This window comes from Apodemus sylvaticus, chromosome 3, assembly GCF_947179515.1.
Source record: "Apodemus sylvaticus chromosome 3, mApoSyl1.1, whole genome shotgun sequence".
Lineage (NCBI taxonomy): Eukaryota > Metazoa > Chordata > Mammalia > Rodentia > Muridae > Apodemus > Apodemus sylvaticus.
The window spans coordinates 112,765,532-112,778,142 of record NC_067474.1 but is presented as its reverse complement, the minus strand read 5'-3'; the positions used below and the strand labels follow the sequence as shown (position 1 = coordinate 112,778,142).

Below are 12,611 nucleotides of genomic sequence, written 5' to 3'. Positions count from 1 at the left end.
GGTAGCACTTGCCTTTCTAGATGAGGATGCCATGGAAATCACAACACTGAAAAGGACAGACATTTGTTGAGTTCTTCTGCATACTATTCTAGACAGGGAGGGAACAGCCAGCAGGGATGGTACACACCTGCGGCACTTAGGGGGTTGAGGAAGGAAGGTTAAAGAGTTTGAGGCTAGACCCCGTCTCAGACAGTAAATAGAACCAGTTAGAATCTCTACTTGGGTTTAAACTTTTCCTCTGTAAGCCTGTGGCTTATTATTACTTCTGTCTCTATTATTATTACCTCCATCTCTAAGCTTGACATATATATATATATATATATATATATATATATATATATATATATATATATATATATATATATATGTGTGTGTGTGTGTGTGTGTGTGTGTGTGTGTCCATTTCTATTTATATCCAGGTAGTTGTTAGCCTGGCACACACACACCTTTCAAGATAAACACGTTGAGATTTAGAAGAAGAGTCAGTTCGTGTCACAGAGTCAGGAAGATGATAAAAGAGAAGTAAAAATCCAGACTCACCTTCTCTCTTTCTACTGGAATCTAGTCAGGGCACACTGAGACCCATCAAGACTGGAGAAGGCAGCAACAGTCATTTGTAGGTGGCAAGTCACAGTCCCTGTTTATTTCAGGCGCTCTTCTAGCTCACACCCTCTTCCAGAGGAATGATAAGACACAGATTCAGTGTCTTCAACGAACACAGCAGAACCCTCCATGTGAGTCATAATTAATAGAAATGCCAACTGCCAACTAACCAGAAAAACTCCAGCATCATAAATCTGTCCCCCAGCTTTTCACAAGAACTGATGGATGAGGAATTCAGCTTAAATATTTAACAATCAATAATTCAAATACCTATCCGGCCATTTGCAAGATGGCATGTTTATAAATATGGGGGCTGCACTAAACTTGCATTTCATATGAGGCTCACTTAGACTAGAGCAGAGAGGAATGGAAATATCCTGTATTCTGTGAGAGGAGCTGGAGGCTTAAGTGGAGATACCTTGCTGGCCTTGGCTCTACTTGAAATTTGTGAGCTTCCATCACGGAAGCTCACACCCTCACATAGCCTGTGGATGAATCAAGCTTGGATAATCAGGCACTGGAAGGTCCCAGTCATGCAGCTGTGGGTAAGATGGCCCTGTTTGGTCACCTTGTCTCTCTGTAGCTTAAGGGGCAGAATCTGCTCCAGGCAAACAAGACATAGGCTTCTGCCAGGTCTGTGTTATAGGGCAGCCTCCTTTCCTGTCTTTCACTTCTCAAAAGCCAGGAGGGAGGTCTAGCTCTGGGCAGTATGGCCTGGTGGTGAGAGCTTTAGCTGTATGTCCAGATGTCAGATGGAAGGCTTAATTAGCATTGTCTGATTTTGTCAGTCTCGAAAGACTCAAGTGTATGTTCGTATTGGCCGCAGTGATTTATCTTTACTCCACGATTATTAGATTTAGATTCTCCCTGCACTTGCTGATTTATTAAATTTCTCTCCCTTCCAAGGGAGAATCAAAGAAACTCCTTTGGCCTAATGGAGAGACACCTTGGGGCACTTAGGGAAACCTTTGTTGATAAGACCCAAAGTGTAAACTAGGTCTCTGCCTCACATTGTCCTTGTGTGGAAATAACCTCTATTATTTGTGTTTCCATCATAGTCAATAAGTCAATAACTCATCCTTTCCAGAGAATGGAGTGGGGCATTGGCGAATTCCTATGACATTATAAGGCAGAAGTGTCAGGCCTGGGTGATGAGCTGCCTGTTATATCTGTCTCCCTTTACCCATGCCTCCCAGCTGAGTGTCTTCCTGGTTGTGGATATCTTCCTTGCTGTATAGCCCAAGGGTCCCTAGGTTAAAGGGATCCACAGCTCCAGCTACCACCTTCTCTGTTCCCTTTTACTTCTCATGGAAACAACCCAGTCTCAACTACCCTTTTCACAAAACAAGGGGACCCTGAAATCCACAGTGGGGATGGAGAAGAGGAAGGGCCACACCATAGTGACAAAAGCAAGCTCTGTGTCTTTGCCCACCAGCCTCCAGGTGGGAGAGGGGTTGTGCATTCTTTGTGCCAACTGTAATTCACGACTCCAAATGGCAGCCAGCTTACAGAACAGAGTTTTAGTGCATTATCATCACCGTGGGACCCATGGAGGCACTCGGGCAGACATGGTGCTGGAGAAGTAGTTGAGAATTGTACATCTGGATCCAAAGGCAGCGGGAAGAGAGAGTGATAAAAGGGTGTGGCTTGAGCTTCTGAAACTTCAAGTCTGTGCCCAGAGACACACTTCCTCCAACAGTGCCACTCCCTCTCTATAGGCCTATGGGAAACATTTCTTTCAAACTACCATAGATGTCTTACATATGCCACCAAGATGATTCAGGGGATAAGGGTGCTTGGCCATGCCTGGCCATCTGACATCAATCCCTGGGATCCCTCGGTAGGACAGACCGACCCTCTCAAGTTGTCCAGTGACCTCCACACATGTGCCATGGCAAATGATACATATACATAACATATTCACATACAAACGCACTTAGTAAATATGAAAAAAGATCTTTACAATAAGCAAGCTAATTTTTCATGCATACAACTGATAGACAGAAACCTTGTGTGTCCTTTGAAGACCTGGTCCTCACATATCAAATCATTTCCCGCAGAAGCACAGCGTTCACTAACCCAGTATCAACATAATCTGGATCTCCTGGCTTAAAGGTAGTTAAGTCTACAAATATATTTATTACATGAAATTGCAAGTCTCAAATTCACCTTCAACTGTAATTCATAGCTAAAATTTTGCTTGCCCCTCTCAGGGCCAGGAAAAGTTGGTCACATATTTGGAATTCACTTTGAGACTGGAAGAGGCCAGATTTAGATGGTTCTGTCTTGAAGGACAGAAACTTTGAAGCATTTTGGCAATTATTACTGAAAAACCACCCAGAAAGTATAATAGTTTTAAAGATAATTAGGATTCTATTTTAAAGGGAAATCATAAACTTCCCATTTAATGCTAATGTTTGATCTACTGTGAAGCAGAAAAGGGGGAAGCTATTACAAATTTGCTAATACCATCAAAACTTACAAAGTGATGAAATGAGGCTCCATGAAGAGAGGCATTCATCCCAAGTATTAGGCACCATAATAGCTGTGAATACGTACGAGACAAAGAGAGTGATTTTGAGAATCAGTGAGGTACATCAGACTGCTTTATCGCACTCTGCAGGGTGACCCCTGGTTGCTCCCGGTTCTGAGCCAGGCTGACTGAGCTCCGGCCCAGGGGATGCAGCACAAGGAATCTCCACCACCAGGAGAATATTTACATTATCTCACCTACGAATAATGATGTTTTTATTTATTTATTTTTTTAGCACATCTATAGTGTTTTGGTAAAATTCACAAATAGAATTGTAAACATGTGTAGAAAACTTTGGTAGCTAAATTCCTAGTAGCTGAGTTCAAACTGAACCATTCAGTTGTTTTCTAGGGTGAATGGGGGGGGGGAGGGGGCATTATCCATATTCTACTTACAGTAGGAAACTAAGGAACAGACTCGGCACAGTTATAATGATAGAGACCCAAGTTCTTTGGCTTAGGCTGATGAGATATACTACTGTTAGAGTTGAAGGGCCAGAGCTACAGGTGACTATACAGACTCAGCTCATTATGACACTCAGGTAGCTGGGCCCCTCAGCTCTCACAGTAGTACATCTCATCAATCTAAAAGTCACAGGACTTATGTCTCTATTATTCTAACTGTGCTTGGCTCCTTAAGTACATCAGCTTCTGAGTTGGGAGGGAGATTTTGGGTGTTGAGGAGAATTAAGTCAACTGGAGTCTGTAGAGTTCCTTTGTTTCCCACTGCAAATAGTTAGAATCATTTCTGACAACAGTATCAAAGTGAAATACAAGACAAACTTTCCCTTAAGGATTTATTAAGAAGATACTAATTTGGAAGAGTCTTCCCTTTTAATTTGGAAATTAAATCCTCATTCTCTCTGTCAGTCAGTCAGTCTATCTGTCTGTCTGTCTATCTGTCTATCTATCTATCTATCTATCTATCTATCTATCTATCAAGTTATCTATCATCTATTTATTTTCTCTGTCTCTGTCTGTCTCTGTCTCTCTGTCTGTCTGTCTGTCTCTCTCTTTCTCTCTCCTCTCCCCTCTTACCATATTGCTGAGGCTGGTTTTGAACTTGAGATCCTTATGTGTTAGCCTCCTATGTAGCTGAAATTAAGTCTAGCTAAAATCACCATTTCCTCATTGAAACTTAATTAAGAAACTGAGTTGTACTTGGGAGTCAGGTGGTACCAGAAATTTATATTTTTAAAGGTTGGAATGTTACTTGCCACCCCAATATGGTAGAAGGAATGGGAGAAGGAACATGCAGAGTACTTGTCTCCTCTAGGGGTTGTATGTGTTGCAGAACTCTCTATATAATAAAATATACTGGACTGTGTTTTTCACATGGGTGAATTTTATGGTATGCTCACTGTATTACTATAAAACTCTTATTTTTCAAACACAGCCACAGGCACTCATTATCTATCAATAACTTTCTAAGAGATGATATTAGAACTACTTAGATCCAGGCTAAGGAGGCTCTTCACCAGGGCCCCACATTTTGAGGCCCTTTGTCTGAGTTGTCATGAGCCCCTTATGATACTATGAGAACACTCAGCTAGGTGCCCTGTTCTCTATACTAGGCCACACATTTGGTTTTAGGTACTCTGAAGTTCCTGTGCAAATGTCCCTGGCTTACTTCTGTAGCTTGTGTGGACCATTCCATGTGTCTAGTTCCCAATGACAGATCTTGTCTCTTCTAATCTCTTATAATCTTCCAATCTAGTCACTTCCTTGGGACTGGGGAGGTATAGATAAAACTGAAGATAGAGAGGTTGGGTCCAAGCACGCAAGCAAGACCTGAGTGCAAGATTGGCTTAGAGGGCAGGTAAGAAGACAACTTCTGTTCTTCTACTCTGATTCTTTTATATTTTTTTCACTTTAAAATTTTATGTTTATTGTTTTTTATGTATCTACATTGTTTATTTTTATTTTTATTAGATATTTTCTTTAATTACATTTCAAATGCTATCCCCTTTCCTGGTTTCCCCTCCAAAAACCCCCTATCCCATCCCCCGTCCCCCTGCTCACCAACCCACCCACTCCTGTTTCCTTGTCCTGGCATTCCCCTATACTGGGGAATTGAGCCTTCTTAGGATCAAGGGTCTCTTTATTCTCCCTTTGATGTCCAACAAGGCCATTTATTCTTGTTATAGGTCCCTCATATCCTGGAACTTGGAAACTATGATTGAACAAAGTCTAAAGTTAGCACATGTACCAGCCTAGCCTGGTACGTTTCTAATACAGTGCAAAACTACCTCTCTCAATCCAAATACAGCCAAGGCTAACACGTATTAAGTGTACCAGGCTTTCTTTGATGGATTTAACAAATGTTATGCTGGTAGTGAATAAGGAAGAGGGCCTACCTCTCCTTTTCCTGGGCTGCTGGGAAGAAGGCAGACATTCAGACAGAGCATGCTTACCAAATGCAGCCTACAATCTTTCAAAACAAGAAGTGTGTTTTTCTCGGAGAAACTAGCAAAGGAAAACTCCCTCAGTACTACGAAAACATCAGTCTAGGCTTCAAGTTGCCTAAGGAGGCCATTGAGGGCACCTACATAGACAAGAAATGCCCCTTCCGTAGTCTCTGTACGAGGTCGGATCCTGACTGGTGTCATGACAAAGATGAAGATACAGGGGACCATTGCTATCTGACAGAACTGTCTCCATTACATCCAAAATTACAGTTGTTTTGAGAAGCAACAAAAGAACATGTCTGTGCACCTGTCCCCATTTCAGGGATGTACAGATCGGTGACATTGTCACTGTTGGAGAGGGCAGGCCCCTGAGCAAGACTGTTGGATTCAATCTGTTCAAGGACACCAAGGCTGCTGGCACCAAGAAGCAGTTTCAGAAGTTCTAAGGGGACTCTGCCCAATGCCCTAGAACAAATAAAGTTATTTTCCAACCTATAAAACAAAAAAGAAAAAACAAATGCTATGGCATTTAGTCCTTGTACCAAAGTGGGTACTATTGTCCCAACGTTCCTAGTAAATATTGAAGCTTGGTGAGGCTAAGTAAATAGCTAGGTGAGAATTTGACCGCTAGATGGTCTATCACGATCCCACATAGCCACACCTCCCTAGGAAGGCTTGGCTCATGGAGAAGACTGTGATAACAAGGAGCACATCTCCTCTTTCTTTGAATAATTCTGAGTATGACCCCATAAGAAAAAGAGAGGTACCACAACAGAACAGTGGACTAAGCTCCCTTCATTTGAACAAGGCCAGAACGTGCATCAGTATTGTAATGTGGATCACATTTGTAGGGGACATTTTCATCTTCTCTGCAGCCTGCGGCAAGGGCTGTCAGCTACTCCTTCTAAGATTAATCTTTCTGCATCAGAGATATGGAGATTAAGTGTTCAGGGCATGAGGGCTTATGCACAGATGAATTTGATTTTCTATATGTTACTGAGATTGGGCCCACAAAGCATTCCTTCCATCTAAAATCTCAGGGCTATGGTTACTCAAAACCTACTGATGTGCCTAGGGGCAGTTTTCTTAAGGTTGCAAACAAGACCTTTTGAATTTGCCAGTTCAAACTAGTTTTATAGAAACTGACCTCAGTTCTAGCGTGAATTCAGTACACAGAAAAGTGGCTAAAATAAATAAATATTATAATATTCATGGGCAGTTAATATGCTGTCTTGCTGGTTATCCTGTCTGTTTAACTGAATAAAAAATGCCAAAGGAAAATAAATATGTGTGAGCATGTTTCCTCACTGTGTGCTCTCCTTGGTCTACACATGACTGAGTTCTGTAAATTGTCCAAAGTGATATGGCTAGAAGTCAAATTAGTCTCCCAATGCCATTAAACCTAACTTTTCCATCAGCTTATAGGCATGGAATACTGTTCTCGTCACAGTCTCACATGACTTTTCTCTGTGTTTAGTGAGCTATACTGTTGTAGTTCGAAGGATGCTTCTCCCGGCCCCATTCTCTAGCTCTCTCTTGCAGAAGTTGCCCTCTAATATCCGTGGAGTCCCTTTGCATGGTTCAGGTCTTCTTTCTGGAAAGTCCTTTCCATTATCTCCACAGGGGCTCTAGTGTATTTCATTGTTTGATTTGACTGTTTTGAGCCGCAAGGATTTGTCAAGCTGGCTGTGGGATCTAAGGTTAAGGATCCTTAAGGATGAGGAGAACTGTGTAGACTCCCAAGGGCAGACACTTCCTTGTCCATTCATGCTGATGACATGAGGGTATACTGTGTTGAGGAGAAGTCTAAAACTATTGCAATAAATTTGTTGTTATGAGTGGAGTCAAAGAAGGGCATGAGGAGGGAGGGTGGCTGACTCTCGGCAGGATGGAGGGTGGAGAAGCGAAACACAGCCACAGAACTGTGGTAGCGGGATGGAATCACACCTGGACTGCATCTCGCTGCTTTGTTTGGACTGGGCAGATGTAGTAGGATTATCTGCCTTTACCTTGTGTGTAAGACATTGAAGCACACAGCTTGGAAGACTTGTCAGAATCTCATGCTCTGATAGTTCAAATAAAAGACTTTAAGGATAATCAAATCCCATCCACCGTGTGTGTGTGTGTGTGTGTGTGTGTGTGTGTGTGTGTCTAGAGCCCAGCTCCTCAAGCATGCTCTGTATGTGTTCTATCATTGAGGTATTTGCTGAGCCTCTCTAGTTCTTTGATGCTTTCTCCAAGCATGAGTAAGAGCAATGCTTTTTCCTCTTCACTCAGGAAAAATAAACCAACACTGACTCCATTAAAGATTCATCAGCCAAAGGTAGGCAGAAATAGAACAGTTCAGCCACTGTAACAGAAAGAGTTGCACTAAAGCCAATAGAACCAATGAAATTGGAAATAACCAGTGTTGGTTAGTCAGGAAAAGACCCATTAAAAACACTCACTAACTTCTTAAAATTCAGGGAGAACATTTTAAAATTTTATAATTAGCAGGGGCCTCAAAATATTCCTAATATCTGTGGAATAAATGAAAACATGATAAAAATGAAGTGTAAGCTGCTAACACTCCAATCTACTTCTCAACAGTGGGCATGTTACTAAATCTCTAATGCATGGCTTTGTGCCTCTGTAGAATACCTCTGTTTATGAGAACGTCACTACTTCACGCGGTCATTTTGGCTTTGTGTGTTTGTTTGTTTTGTTGGTTGGTTGGTTGCAGCCTTTGGAGGCATGCATGCTTTTAGTATACAGTCCCAGCTACTTGAAGCTACTGAAGATATCTATCTATCTATCTATCTATCTATCTATCTATCTATCTATCTACCTATCTATCAATATCTCCAAGGATGGCCTTGAACTGCCCATCCTTTGCCTCAGCCTACCAAGTGTTGAGATCACAGATGCATATCTCTTTGCCTGGTGTAATTTTGGTTTTTAAATTACAATTAACTGAATTAATTAAAAGTCAAAATATACCTAAGCAAAAACAGTAATATAATAATATATATTACCTAAACTTCTTCTCTTAGTATTTCCTCTTAAATTATACAAATCTTCTGTTTTGACAAATGTCTTGTGTCTTGTTTGTTTGTCTCTTCTGCTGGATAAGAGGATGGACAAGCAGAATGAAGAAGGTCTGTTGTACTTTGTAGGGTGGTGGGAAATGGAAAATCCTAGTTGAGAGCAAAGGGTAACTATAACCAATGACTTATCATAGTCTCTTAATTGGTACCTTCACAATTCTATTGGAAATGTGAAGCAGTGGATTTTATAGGTTCTTGACTAAGGCCAGAGGAACAGACTTATGGGCCAGGTTGAAGGCATGGCTATGACAGACCCACACTGTGGCTACCTAAGAGCAGCTGGGAGCAGGCACTACTGTTTGTTCAGTTGTTTGACAGAAACCTGGACTCTGTGGTGCCAACATTAACCAGAATTGAGACATCATAAATTCCTTTATACGAAGACAGGGAAAGAATCCAAAGATTCTGTGAGATAGAAATGCTGGAGCAGACTTATCATATATGACTTTCTCCCGCTCTAACTATGTCTCCTGGGAGAGAGCAAAGGACACTCCTCCGGCCAGTCTAGAGAAATACCTTCCCAAAGGGAATGTAGCAACTGCTGTCTGCAGCCTTGGGGTACTGTGGAGAGATTAGATTGATACAGGCTCCCTGGACACAGTGGAATTTGGATGGCCCAGAGTCTCGGGCAGACATGAGAACTCTTCAACAGCAGAAGGGGAGACTAAAGGGGACTTTTTATTGTTCCTTCCCAGGCAAACATTACTTTAATCTAGGCAGAGATTTTTCCAGGTCCATTTTCCCAGATTCAGTTCTGAGTTTTGAGCAAATAAACAAAGATTCCAGAAGCAAGGTTTTTATCAGATACCTTGGGATAAGAGTCCACCAACTCAACCCTACTCCATTCAACTTTTCATAGCTTTCAAAGCTAACTTGCCCTCAAATATCTTGACCTCCCAACTCGTGAGCTAGAACCCAACCATGCTGCCCTTGATTATGTTCCTTAACTGGCCCAAATTTCCCCTCCTTGAGGAATTCCTAGGTGCTGTTTACCCAAGGTGTCCACTCAACCCTGCCTGGACAACGCCATACAATCTTCAGGTTTCAGAAGAAACAGCTCTGTCTTGTTGGGCCTTTTCTCCTTCAGTTTATGTCTGTTCCCTAGTGGTGGAGTGTTAGGTACATCCGAGTCTGGCTGCTTTCTGTGTGCTTTTACTTCTATAGTTTTTCAAGGGGAAGAGGGGGAGCTTTGCTCCCTGTATCTGCTCAGAAATTGCATGATATATAGTGTCCTGACTGTGCTCCTTCTCTTCTGTAATGAAAGTGTCTTTACGTCTTAATAAATATAAATCTATAAAGACATTTTTAATGATACCATAGCATTCTGCAATAAGGATTATGACAACAACAATAATAGTCTTCTTTTGAACATTCCTCCTGATCAAGCCATCTCATACAGGCCGCATGCATATGACCTGCTTAATGGCTTATAGACTTTATATTTCTACATTATAAATGTGATGTTGGAAGCATAGAAAATGAAGTCATCCTTTTCAGAGTCTCATGGCCAGCATCCTGCATCATCAGGACCTGGACCCGAGCGTTCTGCCCCAAGATCCTATGGTAAGTATTCCTACATTTAGCCAGCATTCTTGCTGATATACATTAGGTTGGATGTAAATTTGAGCAGCTCTGAACACTGGAATTCACTCCCTCATCTTCATGCAATTATCCAATACTATCTGAAAATATTTAGGGCTTTATTTCCCCTGTTAGATTGAATATCTTCCACCAACAGCATAAGAGCGTTCTTGCTCACACTTCTGCATTTTGATATACAATTTGATATAAGATGGGCAGTTTACAAAAATATACATGATGCTACACCTAATTTGTACTTCAATAAGGTACAAATTTTTTGGTGGACATATTTCTGTACAGGTTTACCTTCATGCAACATTTGCAACTTACACTAAGAAGGACCTGCAATGAATAATCTAATTCTAAATTCAATTTAACTGAGCATACTACACTTGCCTGGTTATGTTTAGGAGAAAAGAATTCTTCCATTTAAGCTCCAGCTTATAAGTATCTTAATAAAAATGGCCCTGGGTACAGGCACCTGTTGCCAAGCCTTGACAACTAGAGTTCAATTCCTGGGATCCACGTAATAGAAGAGAACTGAATGATAAAAAAAGAAGTAAAAAAGGAAGGGCATGGCTCCTCCTAGGTATGGTGGAGGACAAGGTTTGTTGTAGATAAAAGGGAGAACATAGCCAGAGGTAGGGGCATTTTAGAAAGTTCAGACTGAACATGAGCATGAGTCAGGCCATGTGCATAGAGGGGATGGGGGAGAGGGGAAAGCCACATCAAGAGGCCAAGAGGGTAAAGGGTAGATCAAAAAGAAAGCTGGCAACCACAGTGAGTGGATTTTATAGGGAAGCACAGCTGAAGAAAATGCATCTCAGCCTATAGGTTGAAGCAGTTTAGGGTAGGCAGGTATGCCAGCCATACCCTGTAACAGGTAGGAAGTGGGGGATGCTGGGAGACCCTGTTGGCCAGGCTCACTTTGATATGTTAAATAGGTACCCCAGTTAGTCATTTGTTCAACATTTTGAGATCTACCAAGAACCAACTTCTAAAAGCTGCCTTCTGATCTTCACATGGATGCTCCCTCCCTCTGCCTTCTCTCTTTTCTCTCCCTGTAAAGGAATAAGTATGATGTTATTCCAGCTCACCTGTCCATGAGAAATCATTACAAGTAAGTTGGAGACCATAAAAACAAATATGCACTTCTAATATCAGTTGGTGCACTGTTCAGCAAGGACAATGGACTTACAGCGACATATAAGATGAGGCAGCAAGGACGATGATAGGGACAGGCGTATGGTTGGCTTGAGTGAAGAGCATCCAACATCAGGTAGGAGAAGCAGATAAAGATCCCGAAGAGACCCCTAGAAATGAACTGAATTTAGCTCCTTCAAAGCTATTTGTTTCAGGTCTATAAGTAAACACAAGTAGTACAGGTGACCCCAAGGGTTGCTGATGCTCTTGCTGGAGCCTGAAGCATCAGTCTGAGGTAAGGAAGCAAGAGCTTGAGGGTCACGGTAGATGCTGATGCGTCAATGTGGTCATGGTTCTTTTATGCCTGGATATTCAGTAGAGCACAATGTCAAGTGGGCTGATGTACAGCAATTTCCTCTGAATTGGAACATTCCCTTCAGGGAGGAAGAGGGAGGCTCAAGAAACTCAGGAAGGAGATGAGCTTCACCTGTTTAGGAAAGCTGACCTAGGCATTCCCAAGGGCCCTTCCCAAGGGAACAGAAGCAGTAAGCAATTACTGGGACAGATTCTGCCCAGCTGAGGGGTTGGCGGGAGATTCTCTAAGCTAGGAAGCTACCAAGAAGTACTGGAGAGACCTCCAAAGATGCAGTTTTTGTGAGTTGCCACTGGTGTTGGGCTTTTTGGTGATCCAGGTGCCTTTGAGTTATCCTTGTTCCTATAATCCCCAACCCATAATCCTATAGGCAACTCCAATAAATTTATTGTTACCTGCCAGTCATTTCTTCAGTCTGTCATGAGTTGCTTATTTGGGTTGATAGATGCGTTTGTGTCTTATCTCTCCAGTAAAAGTCTCACATAGCAGGCAGCATGGCAACATTTTCTCTCTCCTCCTAATCAGCTAACACCTGTCTCCTCTGTCATGTTTATCTTGGTGTTCAGAGCTCCACAAACCTTTTCACATACACCCTCCTCCCAATAGCCTAGGTGCCCCTGTTCCCTCAGGGTCCTGATATTGTCTTGTCTAAACTCTGATCACCCTGTGCCAGAAATATCTGCTCATGGTTCTCCATTACTTCAGTACCTTTGCAGCCTCAGCTTCCAATTCTATTTGGTTTCCTAGATCCTACGTATTTGTTCCAGTGACTACTGATGCCCAAGCATAAGAGGTTGTCAAGTTCTACTATTAGACAATATTCTGTTTACCTAGAACTCTTTGATCTCTGAGACCCAAACTCTATCATAATGGGTTCTGTGATAT

At 42.0% G+C, this 12,611-nt stretch overlaps 1 pseudogene; it reads left to right on the top strand.

Moving 5' to 3' along the window:
• The first annotated feature begins 1,976 nt into the window (after nt 1-1,976).
• On the top strand, nt 1,977-5,989 carry LOC127680302 (40S ribosomal protein S11-like; annotated as a pseudogene).
• The last annotated feature ends 6,622 nt before the right edge of the window (nt 5,990-12,611 follow it).